An 8,693-nucleotide genomic window follows, 5' to 3' on the forward strand; every position below is an offset into this window, starting at 1 on the left:
TTGAAACATTAAACCAAGACTCACTGAATATTTTGGTGGCTTTAAGTGTTTGCCTGCACTAGTGTTCTCTGTTACTTGCGGATGTGCAAGGGATTGCTTCTTCTTTGGTTAGATTTCAATTACCCCAATATTGACTGGGTAAATGTAACATCAGGACTTGCTAGAGACATAAAATTCCTGGATGCAATAAATGATAGAGATGTGAATCGGAACCAGAATCGGGTCGGATTTCAGTTCCGATTCACATCTCTAATAAATGATTGCTTCATGGAGCAATTGGTTCAGGAACCAACAAGAGAGGGAGCTATTTTAGATTTAATTCTTAGTGGAACACAGGATTTGGTGAGAGAGGGTAACGGTGGTGGGGCCACTTGGCAACAGTGATCATAACATGATCAAATTTAAACTAATAACTGGAAGGGGGACAATAAGTAAATCTGCAGCTCTAACACTAAATTTTAAAAAGGGAAACTTTGATAAAATGAGGAAAATTGAAAAAAACTGAAGGTGCAGCTGCAAAGGTTAAAAGTGTTCAACAGGCATGGACATTGTTTAAAAATACAATCCTAGAGGTGCAGTCCATATGTGTTCCGCGCATTAAGAAAGGTGGAAGGAAGGCAAAAGATTACTGTCATGGTTAAAAGGTGAGGTGAAAGAGGCTATTTTAGCCAAAAAAACATCCTTCAAAAATTGGAAGAAGGATCCATCTGAAGAAAATAGGATAAAACATAAGCATTGTCAAGCTAAGTGTAAAACATTGATAAGAAAGGCGAAGAGAAAATTTGAAATGAAATAGGCCACAGAGGCAAAAACTCATAATAAAAACTTTTTAAAATATATCCAAAGCAAGAAACCTGTGAGGGAGTCGGTTGGACCATTAGATGACAGAGGGGTTAAAGGGGCTCTTAGGGAGGATAAGGCCATTGCAGAAAGACTAAATGAATTCTTTGCCTCCGTGTTTACTAATGAGGATGTTGGGGAGATACCAGTTCCGGAGATGGTTTTCAGGGGTGATGAGTCAGACGAACTGAATGAAATCACTGTGAACCTGGAAGATGTAGTAGGCCAGATTGACAAACTAAAGAGTAGCAAATCACCTGGACCGGATGGTATGCATCCTAGGATTCTGAAGGAACTCAAAAATGAAATTTCTGATCTATTAGTTAAAATTTGTAATCTATCATTAAAATCATTCATTGTACCTGAAGACTGGAGGGTGGCCAATGTAACCCCAATATTTAAAAAAGGCTCCAGGGGCGATCCGGGTAACTATAGACCAGTGAGCCTGACTTCAGTGCTGGGAAAAATAGTGGAAACTATTCTCAAGATCAAAATCGTAGAGCATATAGAAAAACATGATTTAATGGAACATAGTCAACATGGATTTACCCAAGGGAAGTCTTGCCTAACAAATCTGCTTCATTTTTTTGAAGGGGATAATAAACATGTGGATAAAGATGAACCGGTAGATGTAGTGTATTTGGATTTTCAGAAGGCATTTGACAAAGTCCCTCATGAGAGGCTTCTACGAAAACTAAAAAGTCATGGGATAGGAGGCGTTATCCTTTCGTGGATTACAAGCTGGTTAAAAGACAGGAAACAGAGAGTAGGATTAAATGGTCAATTTTCTCAGTGGAAAAGGGTAAACAGTGGAGTACCTCAGGGATCTGTATTGGGACCGGTGCTTTTCAATATATATATAAATGTTCTGGAAAGGAATATGACGAGTGAGGATATCAAATTTGTGGATGATACAAAATTATTCAGAGTAGTTAAATCACAAGCTGACTGTGATACATTACAGGAGGACCTTGCAAGACTTGAAAATTGGGCATCCAAATGGCAGATGAAATTTAATGTGGACAAGTGCAAGGTGCTGCATTTAGGGAAAAATAACCATTGCTGTAGTTACACGATGTTAGGTTCCATATTAGGAGCTACCACCCAGGAAAAAGATCTAGGCATCATAGTGGATAATACTTTAGAAATGTTGGCTCAGTGTGCTGCAGCAGTCAAAAAAAGCGAATAGAATGTTAGGAATTATTAAGAAGGGAATGGTTAATAGAACGGAAAATGTCATAATGCCTCTATATCGCTCCATGGTGAGACCACACCTTGAATACTGTGTACAATTCTGTTTGCCGCATCTCAAAAAAGATATAGTTGTAATGGAGAAGGTACAAAGAAGGGCAACCAAAATGATAAAGGGGATGGAACAGCTCCCCTATGAGGAAAGGCTGAAGAGGTTAGGGCTGTTCAGCTTGGAGAAGAGACAGCTGAGGGGGGGATATGATAGAGGTCTTTAAGATCATGAGAGGTCTTGAACGAGTAGATGTGACTCGGTTATTTACACTTTTGAATAATAGAAGGACTAGGGGGCATTCCATGAAGTTAGCAAGTAGCACATTTAAGACTAATCGGAGAAAATTCTTTTTCACTCAATGCACAATAAAGCTCTGGAATTTGTTGCCAGAATATGTGGTTAGTGCAGTTAGTGTAGCTAGGTTCAAAAAAGGTTTGGATAAGTTCTTGGAGGAGAAGTCCATTAATGGCTATTAATCAATTTTACTTAGGGAATAGCCACTGCTATTAATTGCATCAGTAGCATGGGATCTTCTTAGTGTTTGGGTAATTGCCAGGTTCTTGTGGCCTGGTTTTGGCCTCTGTTGGAAACAGGATGCTGGGCTTGATGGACCCTTGGTCTGACCCAGCATGGTAATTTCTTATGTTCTTATGTAAGAACAGCACAGTACTCATCAGTGAAGATCATCAAGCTAGGGCGAGAGAACATTGTAGAATTCTCCTCTTTGTGTGACTTTCCTCACTCTAAATCACATCAAATCTTCACTGATGTGTACTGTGCATGTAAAACTCGCCCCCAAACCCTAGACCACCACCAAAACCTCACCACAAGCCCAGTCTCCAATTTGTTTTGAATTTGCTACTTACTAACTTCATGGATTGCCCCTAGTCTTGGTATTTTTTGAAAGAGTAAATAACCAGTTTACATTTATCTGTTCTATTCCACTCATGATTTCATAGGCCTCTATCATATCACTCCTCAGATGTCTCTTCTCCAAACTGAAAAGACCCAATCTCTTTAACCTTTCCTCGTAGGGGAGCCATACCATCCCCTTTATCATTTTGATCGCCCTTCTCGGTACCTTATCCAATGCAGCTATATATCATTTTTTGAGATGTGATGGACCACAAATTACACAGTACTGTAAAGGGGTAACTTTCAAAAGTCTTTACATGCTTAAAACTGGGTCATACATGTGTAAATACACTTTACACATGTAAATGGGTTTTTGAAAATTTGCCTTACTATATGCCATTAAATTGCCAATAGATTTTACATGTGTAAGTGCACTTTATGTGTGTAAATGGCTTTAGAAAATTGCTATGATAGTATGTTACATTTAATCACGTAACTTCTTTGAAAATTACCTCCTTAATGAGGCCTCCCTATGGAGCGATAAAGAGGCATTATGACATTCGTAGATTTATTCTCCATTCCTGTCTTAATAATTCCTAACATTCTGTTTGCTTTTTTGACCAAAGCCAAACACTGAACAGAGGATTTCAAAGTATTTTCCACTATGTTGCCCAGGTCCTTTTCCTGGATGGTAGCTCCTAATATGGAAACTAACATCTCTCTCTCTGACAGACACACACTCAGGCTGTCACTCTCACATGCTTTCCCTCACACACACACAGGTTCTCACTCTCAGTTTCCCACACACTCACACAGGCCACCAATGTTCTCTCTGTCACCCCCCCTCCCCCATACTCTCATTCTCACAAACACACACACACACTCACTCAAAAGAAATTAGAGTCTCATACTCACTCCTCACTGTCCCACCCCCAGCGGATTCACCCTCAACCCTCACTGCCCCCCCATCCTCAACAGTCTCACAGTCATTCTCTCACTGCCAACCTTGTTCCTGCTCCTTCTCTCTCCCTCAGTTCCCTTCCCTATCCCCTTCCTTCTCTCACAATCACACTCTTTTCTTCCCTCTCACTATTTCTCCCTTTCCTTCCCTCTCACTGCTATCCCTTTTACTCACTCCTCCTACCATTCAACTCTTTCCCTCCCCAGTCACCCCCTTCCCTCTCACTCCCCTTCCATTCCATTTCCTTTCCTTTCCTTCCCTCTTACTAATCCCCTTCCCTTTCCTCTCACACAGACCACTCCTCACTCACAACCCTCTACCCTTCCACTTATTTAGCTCAGTTCCCTATAACTCCCCTCAATTCTTGAGGAGGCAAGAGAGTAAGACATTTTCATTCCTCCTAACTTCCCTTTCATAGCCTGCATCCCTCACCTACTGTGGCCTCTCATATCACTGAGGTCTTCTTCAGCCTGCTAGAGGTGGAATCTTCATGGATGGTCGTCAATGCACTGTGGCAGTTCTGCTCATGTACCTGTGGGGGGTGGAAATGAGGTGGACAAATCAGCATTGTGCCACAGTTTTGCCCATGAGCCTGTGGGGAGGTGGAATCCCCGTGGGCAGATCATCAGTTTGTTGCTGCAATATAGGGCAGCTCTGAGTGGCTATGAGCTCAAAATGGGTGGGCCTTGGCCCACCCAGGCCCATCTGTGGCTAGGCCTGGGTGAAAGCTTTCTGACATACAATAAAAGTACATTTCAACAGTTCAAGTAAAGAATTAATTGGAGCAGAGTGTATGTTCCCACAGTTTATTATCTGACCATAAAGAGGTTAAACTGAGCAGTAATGTGAGGAAGTAATTTCAAACAAAGGGAATTAGCATGGGAATATTGCAGAAGAGAAGGTGGAAGAGATCATCACCTAAGAGCCTTGTTCAAAAAGGGTCCTTTTCCAGTCTGTATTAATGTGTATATTCATTTGTAAATGTAGCTCGAAGTTGGTTATCCGATATTGCATAACTAGAAGGAATGGTAGGCTACATGGGCCTTGGCATCCTGTGAACAAATTCAGCATTTCAGTGCTTCTTTGACCTCAATACTCCTAACATCATGATGTGGTGTAGCAAAAAAAACTTCAGATTGGAAACTGAATAGCTGCTTGGCTTTCCAAGGCAAATTATCTGAGCACTATAACACTTATGGACTTTCACCCATTCTGTTCCCACGGAAATAATCTTTATTGAATGCAGCTCTTTGTTCGGTAGGTAATATTGGCTTTGTGAGGAAGTGGTAAACTAGAGAGCCTTGATCTGTATTTCTTGCATGAAAATAACTACTTTTATGCTTTTCAGAGGTTATCACTTCTTTCGTGCAAACATTACTGCTAATTGCAAATGGAATAGTAGTTAGACTTTCGACAGGAGTCTCTCAGGTCAGGTGGTTGAGGGAACAAGAATAAAGGATTTTGAAAGAGTATTGGACTGGAAGCAAAAGTCATTAGAGAAGGAATGGGCGGAGAAATTCATGACCTGAGGGCCTTTTTGGATAAGGACTTTCACCTATTCTGTTCCTAAGGAGACAAAGTTTATTGAATGCAGTGCAGCATTTGGTAGGAGATATTGACTTAGGTGAAGAAGTGGGAAACTAGAGAGCCTTGATGCATTTTTCTTCCACTAAATCCACTACTTTTATGCTTTTCTGAGGTTATCGCTTCTTTCGTGCACACTGCTCTTAATTGCAAATTGAATAGTTGCTTGACTTTCAACAGGAGCATTCTCAGGGTACTTTCATCTGTATCTGGAATCCTGATTCACTCTGTGTTTATCCTTGTGGCTGGCTCTGCTCCCATTTCCAGTTTCTATTTCAGTGTACGGGAAAAGTATTGTGACATAGAATAAAAGTATATTTCACCAGTTCAGATCCTCCACCTGACCAAACAGCAAATTTCCTTAAGTGATTCCAGCTCATCCCTCATGAGACAGTCAATGTTTTGCATGGGAACGTTGAATAGATGGGTGGTCAGGTACTTTGCTTTTCAGCTGCATAGTCTCCAGCAATATAGGAAATGCTCTTGAGAAGGATGCTCATAGCATTAGTGATGTTATACCTGGGGGTGGATTGGTAATAGAGCTAGACAGTGTCAAAATCCCCTGTAAAGCAGAAGATTGAATCAGAAAAACCAAGCAGGGTGAGGGTGGCTCACCTAAGCCACCCGCTGGGTTTCTAAGGAAAGGAAGCTCCTTACGTGACCCCAGTGGCCTAATGGATAAGGTACTGGCCTTCTAAGCCTGGGATTGTGGGTTCAAGTCCCACCTGGGGTGGGTTGTGATGTTTTCAAGCATACATCTGAATGAAGCCTTTGTTTTCTTCCACACAATGACATACTGGTCATAGACAGTATCCAGAGGAACAATGATGGTTCACGTAACAAGAAGAAACCCAAAGAGCAGAGATGACACTGAACACCTTGGAAGAGATGCGGCCTAGGATGGTAATATTCACACAGCTGAAGGCTATACATAATATAAAAAAACAAGAATTCACTGGCGCAAAGTGCATCTTCCAACATTTTATCCTACGAGGATGAAAAAGACAGACTCGGCTATATTTTCAGGTAGGTTTTCTTTACCGAAAAGGAGCACGTTCAGTGAAACAGGGTCTCCAGAGCATAGAGATGTTGGAAATAAAGTAAAGGAATAAGAAAGTGAATTGGTCTGCAATGGGAATATTGCAAAGGAGAAGCTGGGAGAGCTCATCACCTAAGAGCCTTGTTCAAAAAGGATCCTTTTCTAGTCTGTATTAATGTGTATATTCATTTGTGAATGTGGCTCGAAGTTGGTTATCCGATATTGCATAACTAGAAAGCATGGTAGGCTACATGGGCCTTGGCATCCTGTGAACAAATTCAGTATTTCAGTGCTTCTTTGACCTCAATACTCCTAACATCACGATGTGCTGTAAAAAAAATAACTGCAGATTGGAAAATGAATAGCTGCTTGCCTTTCTAAGGCAAATTCTCCGGCCTCACATACCGCTTGGCCACTGCTGATTGCCATCTGCCGATCTTACAGATGGCTTCCATTGGCAAACCCGCTTGCGCTGCACTTGTCGCGGTTCCGATTCTGAACGAATGCGTATCATACTCGTTAGGGTCCAGCCCTACGCTGTCTAATACCTTGCGCAAGACCGCCGCAATTTGAAACTTCGTCAGTGGGACCCCCTCCTAATGTACCAGCAGGTGAGCCCCGCCCTTAGGCCTAACTTGGAGATAGTTCTTTATGTGCTGCACTGGGCAGGTTACCTGTGACCCCACTCTTGCCAAGCGAATTTCTACCCCTTTTGCTTTCTGATCTGTCTTGGATTTGTGTACCCATAAGCTGATGATCTGGTGCTGCACTTGAACATTGCCGTACAGTAGTCCGTTAGCCCCGCTATCTTTTTTGGATGGCGCCACTAGCTCGCTCACCCTTAAAGCCGCGAAAAATGCTGTGCAGAATGCCGCCCTGAACAATACTGTCTCAAATGGCTCTGTACATATCCTCGTTATCGCATACCATAACCTTACCAACACCTCATGCGTTATTGGCCTTCTCTTATCGCCTTCCCAAGCCGCCTCTCGCGCCCATCCGGCTAGCAGCTTCTTAACCATGAAGAAGTTAAGCGGATCCCCTAACCCTTGTGCTTTGGTAAAGAAGGCAAAACCCGCTAACTGGTTCACCGTGGCACCTCTAGACATGCCCGATTCCTTTGCCCATGATATAAACCGGATTATCTGTTTAGCTTCTATCACCCCCTGCGGTCCTCCTTGCCCCTGAAGGAATTCCTGCACCCTTGCATAACCCCTACAATAGGCTTTCCATGTCGCAGAGGCTACAGACGCCCTCAACAATCCCCATTCAGTCTCGTTCCAATCCGCCATAAACGGTCGGGTATTAGTACTCCTTCCTGCTCCGCCTCTGGTACCTGTTGGCGAAAAAGATCCCACTTAGCCCTAGACAGCGAATCAGCTACTTGATTATGGACGCCAGGTACATGCTTCACCCTTATGGTCATGTTCAAATGCAGACTTTGTATCACCACCTTCCTCAACAATTCCGCCACCTGCGAACAGCGGGCCACCTGTTTGTTTAGCACCATCACTACTGCCAGGTTGTTGCACCAAAACACTATCCATTTGTTGCGCAACTTGTGGGCCCACACTGTGATAGCTACCAGTATAGGGAATAGCTCAAGGAATGTGATATTCCTCACCAATCCCCTGTCCCTCCATTCCTTCGGCCATGGGGCCGCGCACCAGGCTCCTTGTCAATACGCCCCGAACCCCCAACCTCCTGATGCGTCTGTATATATGGCCAAGTCTCTATTTGAAACGGCCTCCTCCTGCCACATTGAAATGCCATTAAAGCTGTCCAAAAATGTCAACCACATTGATTTATCTGCCCTTATTGGTCGAGATATTCTAATATGGTGGTGAGGGCGTCTCACTCCCCTTGTCGCGTCCGCTAACCGCCTCAAAAAGGCTCTCCCCATGGGGATTACCCGGCACGCAAAATTCAGGCTTCCTATTGCAGATTGCATCTCAGCTAAAGTTACTTTTTTTGACGCTAATGTCTGCCTCAGCATGTTCCGTAACTTGTGCACTTTCTCAATCGGAAGTCTAGACGTCATGGCCTGCGTGTCTATCTCTATTCCCAAAAAGGACAAAATGGTAGTGGGTCCCTCTGTCTTCTCCTGCGCTAAGGGTACCCCGAACTCCTCCGCCATTTCCTGAAATGTCACTAGTGTTAGCGCGCAGGTA

At 43.1% G+C, this 8,693-nt stretch overlaps 1 non-coding gene across 1 annotated transcript; it reads left to right on the plus strand.

Moving 5' to 3' along the window:
• The first annotated feature begins 6,143 nt into the window (after positions 1 to 6,143).
• TRNAR-UCU lies at positions 6,144 to 6,216 on the plus strand. Its single transcript has one exon. It is a non-coding gene; the product is annotated as a tRNA-Arg (tRNA).
• The last annotated feature ends 2,477 nt before the right edge of the window (positions 6,217 to 8,693 follow it).

Source organism: Rhinatrema bivittatum, chromosome 6 (genome assembly GCF_901001135.1).
Source record: "Rhinatrema bivittatum chromosome 6, aRhiBiv1.1, whole genome shotgun sequence".
Classification (NCBI taxonomy): domain Eukaryota; kingdom Metazoa; phylum Chordata; class Amphibia; order Gymnophiona; family Rhinatrematidae; genus Rhinatrema; species Rhinatrema bivittatum.